The sequence below is a fragment of the Schistocerca nitens genome, chromosome 1 (genome assembly GCF_023898315.1).
Source record: "Schistocerca nitens isolate TAMUIC-IGC-003100 chromosome 1, iqSchNite1.1, whole genome shotgun sequence".
Taxonomy (NCBI): Eukaryota; Metazoa; Arthropoda; class Insecta; order Orthoptera; family Acrididae; genus Schistocerca; species Schistocerca nitens.
Window position 1 is genome coordinate 477,781,662 of NC_064614.1, and position 12,181 is coordinate 477,793,842.

The following is a 12,181-nucleotide window of genomic DNA, read 5'->3' on the forward strand; positions in this document are numbered from 1 at the left end:
AATACTGAATTAAGTGTCTATGGTTATACTCGGTATAACAGATCATAGTAGTCCAAAAAATAAGTAATTTCGTTCAACAGGAAAGAACTCAGCTGGCCTAAGAATGATGTTTCAAGGATCTCAGTAGGAAACAGTTTAGTAAATTCTTCATACGACGGCTATTCGAAAATTAAGGTTCGATAGGTCACGAAATGGAAACAACAGTGAAAATTCGATGAAGTTTTGCACAGTTGTGTTGGGCAGTGTCTCTACTAAACCTGTCGATCACGTTACGTCGCTCTATTCAGGCCTGAGTACACAGTGAGATGCGTAGAACAATAGTTCTGCCGCCAAGTATAGGTGCCCGCTGAGGGGTTTCTCCTGATTTCATGCAACCCTACATAACGTACTTGCCATGTGTTTCCTTCTTCATGATAAGTCCCGACCGCACACTGCAGGGCAACGACCATGGCCCTGCAGTGTTTTCCATGAGAAGTGTTTGATCATCAACCATAAAGCCTGGACTTGGCCCCCTCTGATGTCCATCTCTGCTCACATGAACCGAAGGCTATTAAGACAACGTTCTGACACAGACAAAGAACTGCACACGAGCGCAGGGAAGTGGCGGCAGCACATTCGACTGCCTTCTATGACAGGGGTTTTGGAAGTTGGTACAACGCTACGACAGTTGTCTATGGCGGAACGGCTACTATGTAGGGAAGTATCTGGAAGGTGAGTTGGGTTGGGTTGTTTTGGGGAAGACCAGACAGCGAGGTCATCGGTCTCATCGGACTAGGGAAGGACGGGGAAGGAAGTCGGCCGTGCCCTTTGAAAGGAACCATCCCGGCATTTTCCTGGAGCGATTTAGGGAAATCACGGAAAACCTAAATCAGGATGGCCGGACGCGGGATTGAACCGTCGTCCTTCCGAATGCGAGTCCAGTGTCTAACCACTGCGCCACCTCGCTCGGTCTGGAAGGTGAAGCAAACTGTCGCAAATAAAACATTTTTTTCTTTTTACTGTGGTTTCCATTTCGCGACCGATTGTTCCATCCGTCCTGAGTAGCTTTTGTATATGTTTCGCAATTCTGTTGACACACACCGCGATTCTGCTGCTCCTACCTACGGGTTTTAAGCAACACGCATCATATTCAAAAACCACGCATGAGATTTTTATATTATCTCGCTCTCTATGCGCAAACTATTAATCCTACAGAAGCAATGAACATGACCTTGTTGCATGATTTTTAATGTAGTTAAATTTTGTAACGTGACACGACTTCGCTTGAGGCCACGGTTTTTCGCGCTACTAAAGTAAAACGCGTTTGAAGATCACTTTTGTAACTTCTCTTGAATAATTCGAAAATTGCGCTCACTAGCGAAAACGTATCCCATGAAAAACTTTAACTAGATTTATTTTCCTACATCAATGTCTCATTCAGTTTTTCTGTAGGACTGATAGTTTGGAGGTAGCGAACAATAAAATGTGAAACTCTCACACATGGTTTTGAAGGGGTAGTGGCGTATTGGCCCTACACAAAAAAAGTCACAATAATTTTTAATTTTTTAAAATGTTTTGATAAAGGTGGATAAAACATTACTAAACAGTAAACTAGTCTACAAATAACACCTTGTTTATTTAACCACTTAAACTAAAATCGAATCAAAAGTTCTTTACAGAAATCGCAAACTTAAATATCTGCTTCAGCCCCACAGCTACCTAAGTAAATCCATTAGCTGAGTCGCCCTCTATGAAAGACATTTGTGGACATCTTACATACGCAAGGTCACAGTTGTGTTGCACAAGAGGTCTGGTCATAATTTTATGGCCAGTTACATAGATATGAAAAATCCTGGAAAACAAACTTTTGTGACTTCAGAAATCACAGATGCCTTTCAGTCCAGACTTAAAGGTACCTTCTTTTGGGAAACTCTATATTTTTTTATCTTCACTAACAACTATAACAACTTTATTAAATGACAGCAGGCAAAGCAATGATTAACATCAGTTATTTCTATTCGAAAACGGAGATTTAAAAAATCTTGTAAAATAGAGCTAAAAATCAGTTGCCAATATTGGCCCTACACAAAAAAGTCACAATAATCTTTAATCTTTTAAAATGTTTTGATAAAGGTGGATAAAACATTACTAAACAGGAAACTAGTCTACAAATAACAACTTGTTTATTTAACCAATTTCAATTAAAATTGAATCAAAATTTATTTACAGAAATCGCAAACTTATATGTCTCCTTCAGCCCCACAGCTACCTAACTAAATCCAGAGTTGGCACATGACCCATTTAACCCACACTTTTCCGTAAATGTCTTGAAAGAATTTTCATCACCAAAGGTGCAGGCTGCACGACTTAAGTCTGGTGTACCCGCAGCGTCGATGACGAGGTCGTTATCGCTGTCCACAAGAGGAGGATCGCAGGAGTCTGCTGCAGAATTGGATCGTTTCGTGCGTCGAATTTTATTTTTCTCAAGGTATGTCGTATTTCCGCCAGGCCTGCCCACTAGCCAGTCTCCAGCCCCGGAAAAACTCATTGTCGTCCTCTTGACAGCGCTTTTGTCGGGCGATTTGGTCAGCTGATCTTTGCATGGCGTTGAGTGATGAGGTTTCCAAAGTTTGCAGCTGGATGGTCCTGAGGAGAAACGCGTGAGTCCGTATCTTGTGTCAAATTCATTTTAGCCAGGCGATCTTTGAGATTATCTGGCTGCCTCTGCTTCTTGGCTTTAGATATTTGCCTTGAAGATTTGTGAAGAGCTGTGCTAAAATGTTGACGTATAGTAGTTTTGTAATCTTTGTATATGTATTGCCATACGATAAATAAATAAATAGTGATGAGATTAGTGATCGCTGCTTTGCGTCCCGATTTGGTGGTTCTCTTCTTAATGTTGGGGACAGGAGACTTGTCGAACAGAGAATCCGCATTTGAAATCCCCATGGAATTCTGCCGTGTTTAAAGACGGCCTATATTTACACTAACCACACGTAAGCCAGGTGGCCCCTGTCACATGTAAGGTAAAGACGTGGGTGACTACAGACGTGTTTTTAAAAGTAGCTTAGTATTCTGCTTTCCGTATATCACTGTGAAATTGTTTTAAACTAACCATAAAGACATGAAAAGAAAACGTTTTCACATCTGGCAAATGTTTGTACTCTAGAAAAATTCCAATTCGCACAGTAAGCGACTTTACAATCCGCAGTAGTTGAAAGGAAGTTTCCAGCTGTTTACTGGTATCTTCTATAAGCAAGCGGTGCCGTTTATAGTGCCGAACGCCCGTCGTCAGAACCTCCCATACCCTTTTGGAGAGGGGTACCTACATTTATGCCTACGCCCGATTTTTGCATCTTCTCTTCTCCACTATGCTCCAATAGATAGAACTTAAAGCGTAACTGCTCTAAGTGTCTGTCGTGGCACAAGCTAGAGAGTGGCTCATTCGTCAGATCCGAACGTTGCACTCAAGGAGCCCGCAGTTGCTGTTCGAAAGGCTAGTCTGTAAGCGTACGCTGGCCCTACCCCTCCAATAAAGAGCCCTATAAGCAGCACTGGCACTCATTGCCATTACCTGCACGATCCAGTTCCTGAGCGGATATCGACAACCAGTGCAAATAACGTCAAAAGCCGCCTCTCAGTTCTTACTCAGGACAACACTGAGGTATTCCACGTTGTCTAAAACCGTCACTGCCTATTTTAATGGCTATGAGGTCATTTCTCAACAACCAAATTCAACATTTTAACTCGGTAGTACGAATCAAACGAAACTGGATTTGTTGTTGTCATCGTTAAAAGAGATTATTCGAATGCCAGAACGTTACCGTTGGATGTTTCATTTCCAAGGATACGGGAGTAGGTAGAGAAAATTCAAGACGTAGCAGATGAAGACTGTATTGTTCGATTTAATCCATCTTTAAATGAACGCACTATTTCCAACGTTATTTCCCGAAGTGTAATTCTCGTAGATCTAAAAATATATTCCCCTATGTTCACCACATCCTCTTCAGTGGAATGAAAATGTGTGCCAGTTACAGTGTAAATTAGTGGAAGTCAGATGACGCCGATTCTGATAAACAGGATAGACGTTCCAAACATCCTTATGACAGATCTGCAGTTTTCGTATTGCCAAAACATGTTTTTGGGTAGATGCATTTTCCGGAAAAAAGATGATTTTTTTTCTTTTCCGTTTTCTGTCTATTCGCAAGTATTTTTTCATACACTTGTTTTAAAACCAAAGTATTTACGTTTATTGCTCTATCATCTGCAAGGTAAACAATAACAACAACCCATTTTTCACCACACTAAATTATTGTGCAAGATGTACTAAACCCAACAAATATACACTCCTGGAAATTGAAATAAGAACACCGTGAATTCATTGTCCCAGGAAGGGGAAACTTTATTGACACATTCCTGGGGTCAGATACATCACATGATCACACTAACAGAACCACAGGCACATAGACACAGGCAACAGAGCATGCACAATGTCGGCACTAGTACAGTGTATATCCACCTTTCGCAGCAATGCAGGCTGCTATTCTCCCATGGAGACGATCGTAGAGATGCTGGATGTAGTCCTGTGGAACGGCTTGCCATGCCATTTCCACCTGGCGCCTCAGTTGGACCAGCGTTCGTGCTGGACGTGCAGACCGCGTGAGACGACGATTCATCCAGTCCCAAACATGCTCAATGGGGGACAGATCCGGAGATCTTGCTGGCCAGGGTAGTTGACTTACACCTTCTAGAGCACGTTGGGTGGCACGGGATACATGCGGACGTGCATTGTCCTGTTGGAACAGCAAGTTCCCTTGCCGGTCGAGGAATGGTAGAACGATGGGTTCGATGACGGTTTGGATGTACCGTGCACTATTCTGTGTCCCCTCGACGATCACCAGTGGTGTACGGCCAGTGTAGGAGATCGCTCCCCACACCATGATGCCGGGTGTTGGCCCTGTGTGCCTCGGTCGTATGCAGTCCTGATTGTGGCGCTCACCTGCACGGCGCCAAACACGCATACGACCATCATTGGCACCAAGGCAGAAGCGACTCTCATCGCTGAAGACGACACGTCTCCATTCGTCCCTCCATTCACGCCTGTCGCGACACCACTGGAGGCGGGCTGCACGATGTTGGGGCGTGAGCGGAAGACGGCCTAACGGTGTGCGGGACCGTAGCCCAGCTTCATGGAGACGGTTGCGAATGGTCCTCGCCGATACCCCAGGAGCAACAGTGTCCCTAATTTGCTGGGAAGTGGCGGTGCGGTCCCCTACGGCACTGCGTAGGATCCTACGGTCTTGGCGTGCATCCGTGCGTCGCTGCGGTCCGGTCCCAGGTCGACGGGCACGTGCACCTTCCGCCGACCACTGGCGACAGCATCGATGTACTGTGGAGACCTCACGCCCCACGTGTTGAGCAATTCGGCGGTACGTCCACCCGGCCTCCCGCATGCCCACTATACGCCCTCGCTCAAAGTCTGTCAACTGCACATACGGTTCACGTCCACGCTGTCGCGGCATGCTACCATTGTTAAAGACTGCGATGGAGCTCCGTATGCCACGGCAAACTGGCTGACACTGACGGCGGCGGTGCACAAATGCTGCGCAGCTAGCGCCATTCGACGGCCAACACCGCGGTTCCTGGTGTGTCCGCTGTGCCGTGCGTGTGATCATTGCTTGTACAGCCCTCTCGCAGTGTCCGGAGCAAGTATGGTGGGTCTGACACACCGGTGTCAATGTGTTCTTTTTTCCATTTCCAGGAGTGTAAATTTTCACTCATATCAACGACATCACAACATGTGGCAGGAGTATATAAAAAGCAGCGGTCTTGGGTATTTCTTATATGTCCATTACTGTACTGAAAATACTTTTTCCCACTGACACGAGGAATAATGTTGTTCATAAAGGGTCAGGGATGATAACTAAGGAGCTGCAGTGGAGCAGCTTATTGCAATGAACTACGCGTCGGTCAGTGAATGCGCTAATCCATAATTTAGAAATTCTGCTGTGACTAGGTTTTATGAATCAATCTTAAGGCCGCTGCTTGTACCAGATATATCGGAATCCACAGACTGGAGCGGATTTCCTTAAGAGTAGGAATGGTAGCGTGTTCATCAGCCTTCTTGTTAGTTTGAAGCGGCCATCCCCGATTTCTTCTACTATGCTAAGCTCTTCATTCCAGAGTAGCATTTAACTCTATCTTCTCAATTATTTGTTGGATGTATTCAAATCTACTATTTCCCTTACAGTTTTCACCCCCTGCAGCTACCTTTAGTACCTTGGAAATTATTCCCTGACGTCTTAACACACGACTTATCATGCTCATTCTTTCCACTGTTTCTTTTCCTAGCCGTCATCCTCAGTCCGCTAAATTTTCAGCATCCTTTCGTAGCACCATATCTCAAATACTTCAGTTCTCTTCTTTACTGGTTTTCTCCTAAGTCCACATTCTCTTCCATATAAGGCTGTGTTCCAGACGCACATTCTCAGAAATGTTTTCCTTCATTGGAGACATACGTTTGATACTAGTAGACTTCTTTTAACAATGATTGCCACCTTTGCCTGCTTCTTCCATACTCCTTCCTTTGCCATGCGCTATTTTGTTTACAGCTTACACAATTCGTTCGCTTGGTCTTCCACGAGGTCCCCTGTTCTGATGTTAAGTTTCTGCTAATCTCAATTCTGATACTCCTCATTACTTTCGTCTTTCTTTGGTTTACTGTCAGACCATATTCTGTACTCATTAGGCTCCTGATTACAGTTAACATGTCCAGTAATTCTCCCTCGCTTTCACTGAGGATAGCAGAGCCATCAGCGAATCTTATCATTGATGTCATTTCACCCCGAATTGTAATCCCCCTCCTGAGCCTTTCTTTTTTTCTTCCGTCATTGCTTCTTCGATGTACCGGCTGAAAAGTAAGGAAAAAGCCTGCAATCTTTCCACACGTTGCTTTTAATCGCGGCATTCCTGTCTTGATCTTCCAGTGTTATTGTTCTCTCTCGTTTCTCGTAAATATTGTCCATTACCCGTTTTTCTTTATAGCTTATACTCACTTCTACGAGGATTTCAAACACCTTGCACCATTTTACATTATCAGACACTTTTCCTGGGATCACGAATTCCATGACAGTGTCGTCGTTTTCCTTAAGTCTTGCTACTATTCTTAAAAGGAACTTCAGAACCACCTTTCTGCTGCTTTTACCTTTCCTAAAGCAAAAATGATCGACATCCAACAGACTCAAAATTTTTTCCAGTCCTTTGCATATTTTCCTCGTCTTCAAATCCAACGTTCTGATATTTTGCTGTTGATTTCAATCGTTATTTCCGGTCCATCGATTGTGAACCTGTGCCGTCACTGTGAACTGCAGGTAGCACGGTTCAAGTCAGACTTCACAGCCGGGCCGTCTATCAGCTTTCAGTGCTCTACATATTAACTACTCCTAGTATTTGCTAATAGTCATAATAATATGAGATTCCTATACAGAACCCAAAAGACAACACTAAAATACGTTGTCCAGTCACATTAATGTGACCACCTGTCAGACTCCTGAATAACCATCTTTTACAGCGCGGATCACTGCAACACGAGCAGGAAGACAGTCTGTGAGGTACTTGAAGGTAGCCACAGGGATGTGGAGCCATGCCGACTCCACTACTGTGGCTAGCTGCGCTAGGTTTCTCGGTTGAGATCCACTGGGCAAACAGCCCGATCGATGTGGTCACACAGATTCTCCAATATCTTTCAATCCGACGAGATTGTTGTCCAGAGGAGTACGGTAAACTCATCCTGCAACTCCTCGAATGGCGCAAGTACACCGCGAGCTGTGACACGTTGCATTATCCTGCTGGAAGATTCCATCATGCAGAGGAAAATCTAACTGCATGTAGGGGTGGACATGGTCTCGAAGAATAGATGCACGCAAGTGTTGATCCACTGTGCATTCCAGAGTGACGAGATCACCCATGGAAAGCGACGAAACCGTTCCCCAGACAATAACGCTCCCTCGATTGTTGCAGGGTGTTTGCTTACAGACGTTTTACGCCTACACGCCAACACCTGTCCGATGGGGCATAAAACGTGATTCATCTGAAAAGGCTTCTGTCACCACTCAGTGCACGTCCAACTGCGGCACTGGCGTGTAAATTCCAGCCTTTATCTCCAATGAACAGCAAACAGCACAGGTGCATGAACCAGGCGCGTGTTGCGGAGGCCCATACACAGCAACTTTCGCTGAACGGCCGTTGAGGAGACACTGCTAATATCTTGTTGGTTCATCTGGGCGGTCAGTTGCTCAACAGTTGCACATCTGTTCGCCCGTACACATCTCCGCAGCCTTCGTTCACCCCTCTCATCTATGACCAGTGATGCAGAACAGTTGCCTCGACGCTGATTTTGGATAGCGCCATTTTTCCTTGCACGGTATACTTTAACCACGGAGGCACGCGATCACTCCTCAAACTTAGCCGTTTCAAAAATGCTTTCACCCTTTCCCCGAAAGCAAATGATTATGTGCTTCAGGACGTCAGATAAATCGCTCGGTTTCCTCATTACGACAACGACTGCACTTTTGCTTCCCCCAACACGCTTTATGCAGGGTGTAAATTTTAAGCTGACAAACCAGAATAACTCGAAAAATAAGCTTAACACGAAAAAATGTGTAGAATCCAAAGTTGATTATTTTCGAGGGAGACATCTGCTGGTGCTAAAATTAGCCCGCCACCCCAGCCCACTGGGGGTCAACATTTGTAAAATTCAATTCCTCTCTCTCAGACCCCACCCTATGGGGAGAGAGGGAGAGTCTTAGTTTTAGCGAATCAGAATATTTTTTATTTATCCGTAACCATTTTCCACGCAAAAATTAGAACATGGATTTTCTTGAATTAAAGCGCCAGCTACCAAGAACGAAAAAAATGTTGAAGACAAAATGTACGCCGGCCGAAGTGGCCGCGCGGTTAAAGGCGCTGCAGTCTGGAACCGCAAGACCGCTACGGTCGCAGGTTCGAATCCTGCCTCGGGCATGGATGTTTGTGATGTCCTTAGGTTAGTTAGGTTTAAGTAGTTCTAAGTTCTAGGGGACTAATGACCTCAGAAGTTGAGTCCCATAGTGCTCAGAGCCATTTTGAACAAAATGTACGTAGTTTTTTAAATGTAGAATCTGATTCTGCAACAAGAAATGGGGGCTCCTATTTGAAATTTTAAAGTTTCCTCCCGCCCCACTCCCATGGGCCTGGGGTGGCGGGCTAATTTTAGCACCAGCAGATGTCCCCCTCGAAAATAATCAACTTTGGATTCTACACATTTTTTCGTGTGAAGCTTATTTTTCGAGTTATTCTGGTTTGCCAACTTTAAATTTAATCCCTGTATACCCTCCGCTGCTAGTACTGCCACTTGCCTTTGTGAGTGGTTATGGAACATTGACTCAAACGTAGGCGGTGTTCATCTTAATTTGACTAGGCAGTGTATGAACACTGAGAGAAGGAAGCTAGCTGCAGAGCTGAACATGTACTCATCAATTTAATCCCCTAACATATTGCATCATGCAGAAACCATGTTCGGAAACATGTAAACTTGCTGCCTTTAAGAACAGTGTGCCAGCAACAAGTGATTAAAGAGGCGGGGACGTGGCGTACATGCAGGCTGAGAGGCGCTTTCGTGCGATCGCAAGAGTCAGGCTGAAGAGCGGCCGAACAAAGTAGACACGTGAAACCATGCGGCAGTAGGCTTCGCCGACGTCATAGGCTGAAATATTAACACGTGCCTAAGAAGGGGAGCCCGCGATGTTGGGATCACAGATGTACTTCAAACTTTGTACACATTTTGTAGGCCATTAAAACAACATAATGTATAAGTAGTAAGGCAGTCTACCCTGGCAATTCTGAGAAAATCGCAAGAGAAGTTTTACGCGTCAATTATGGACCTGATGTTTCTGTTCGTAAGTGCCCGACATTAGAGTTCATGGTGGTTAACTGGTTAGCGCTCGAGCTACCTGGGATGAGCTTGTAAGAGGCGACGGTTCGACTCCAGCTCAAACTTAATTTCTAATCAAATTTTTTTCGTCACTGGTCATATTATTTAATTTATATGACAAAAAAAAGTGGTTCAAATGGCTCTGAGCACTATGGGACTCAACTGCTGTGGTCATAAGTCCCCTAGAACTTAGAACTACTTAAACCTAACTAATCTAAGGACAGCACACAACACCCAGCCATCACGAGGCAGAGAAAATCCCCGACCCCGCCGGGAATCGAACCCGGGAACCCGGGCGTGGGAAGCGAGAACGCTACCGCACGACCACGAGATGCGGGCTTTTATATGACATTTTAGAGGTAATGTAATTAAGAAAACCATGTGTATTAGCATGAAGTTTTCGTAAATTTCATGTTATTTGACTACTTACTGTTTTTAATTAAATTTAATTATTAGAACAAACATATTTATAATTAACGACAAGTAAACAAGTAAAAGCATAGAGTTTTCCTGAAAATGTATGCCTGTTGTGATTTGCGAAATCCCTTATACATACAGTCTGTTTAGGTACCCGCAACTACTTTGCACCTCGACGCTTCGAGCTGCAGAGACAGAGGCAGGTCACATTTGGCAGCTAACCTGTGCCGCGGTGAGACGTTGCTAATGTAGCAAAAACAAATAGTCTAGGAGCAAATGTTTTGAATGCCACAGAATTTACAGTTGTACTACCAAAAGGAAGGTTTGAACGGAAGTCGAACCGTCGGCTCATACACGTTAGTCTTACGAAGCTCGAACGCTGACCACTTGACCACAATGAACTCTAGCCTGCGGCACCTACGAACAGATATATCGGTTACATAATAGAAACGTAAAACTTCTCTTGCGATTTTCTCGGAACTGCCAGAGTAGTGCACCTTACTACTTGTACAGTACATTGTTTTAACGGCCTTCTAAAGGTGTACAGAGTTTGAAGTAAATTCGTGATCCCAACGCCGTGGCCTCTACTTATAAGATGGGATGGAACAGATTGATCCGTCTCACGCCGTGACGTTTGGACACGGCATGCTGCTGCTACACCAATGCTCAAATGTTGAACCAGTGGGTTGAACACAATCGCATCAACTTCCAGAGAACATTACAAACAAAGCGTCAGATTGTACTGGCGCGTGGACATCGTCGCTAGTGTGCTGAGTTCCAAAATGAAGAGGTATTGGACGAGTTACAGTACACTGTTGAAACCATTGTGGATAAACACCAAGCGCGGTGGTTTGAGTTACCATTCGATATAATATTTCATCTCGAAGTCTTCGTATTTACAGCTCTGTGAACAGCAACCGTTACAAGAGGAATGTCAGAGGGTCTGTCTTTCAGGCTACTCCACGTTCCATATTTCGGCGGCACAGTGCCTCGTCTTGTGTGACAAAAATTATACAATGTGTCTTCTAAACAAGAAGGGTGCTACTGCGTCTCTGACGACCTGGTACGTCACCCATCGATCTAGTCTGTAATATGGGTAGCCACTAATATTTTGGCAAAATGAATCCAAAGTCGCTGCTAGTGCATTGTACATATCCAGTCAGCGAGTTGCTTTATTCCACAGGTACGCTTCCCAGATAACTCTGATTCGCTGCTGCGGTGTTTAATGTCAGTTGGAGCATCATATATTCTAAATTCTCAAAGGCAGGAATCGCGTACAAAATCATTTATACACTCTCATATTGCTAAACTATAGACTAAACTTCATTTCTGTCACATGTATCCTTCTCGATGCAGTAATTTTCACGTTACTTGGACAACATTATGGCGCTAACAATTGACTCAGTTCTGACGACTATTCGTCCGAGGATTCCCTTTGGGACCCAAGCGAATATTGCTACCGATTAATAGCCAAATTTGTACGGCGTAATTCCAGGGGTTACACTGTTGTTTGGTTGGACGTGAAGCACAACTGTGTACTTAAATGAGTCTACTCTGCTAACTCTCTAAGCACTGTCACGTGCATACACCGCAATCATACAAACGTAGTTATTGTAGTAGTAAATATGTAAAGCGACTTTATCCGACCGAAGCTGACAAGCAACACAGTTGAATAATACTAAAATTTAGGGAAAAAGGCGTTTGCTTGTTAGGAATGACCTGAAATAACAGAAACAATAAGCTTACACGTTTATGCCAACAGTAAAGTCATCCACTAATTTTAAATTCAATAACTAATCAGTCTGTTAGGAGAAA

At 44.3% G+C, this 12,181-nt stretch overlaps 1 protein-coding gene across 6 annotated transcripts in view; it reads right to left on the bottom strand.

Annotated features, from left to right (window-relative positions):
- Positions 1 to 12,181, bottom strand: part of LOC126252056 (glutamate-gated chloride channel) — a 712,398-nt gene that overhangs the window by 153,042 nt on the left and 547,175 nt on the right. The gene's annotated exons all lie outside the window — the stretch shown is intronic.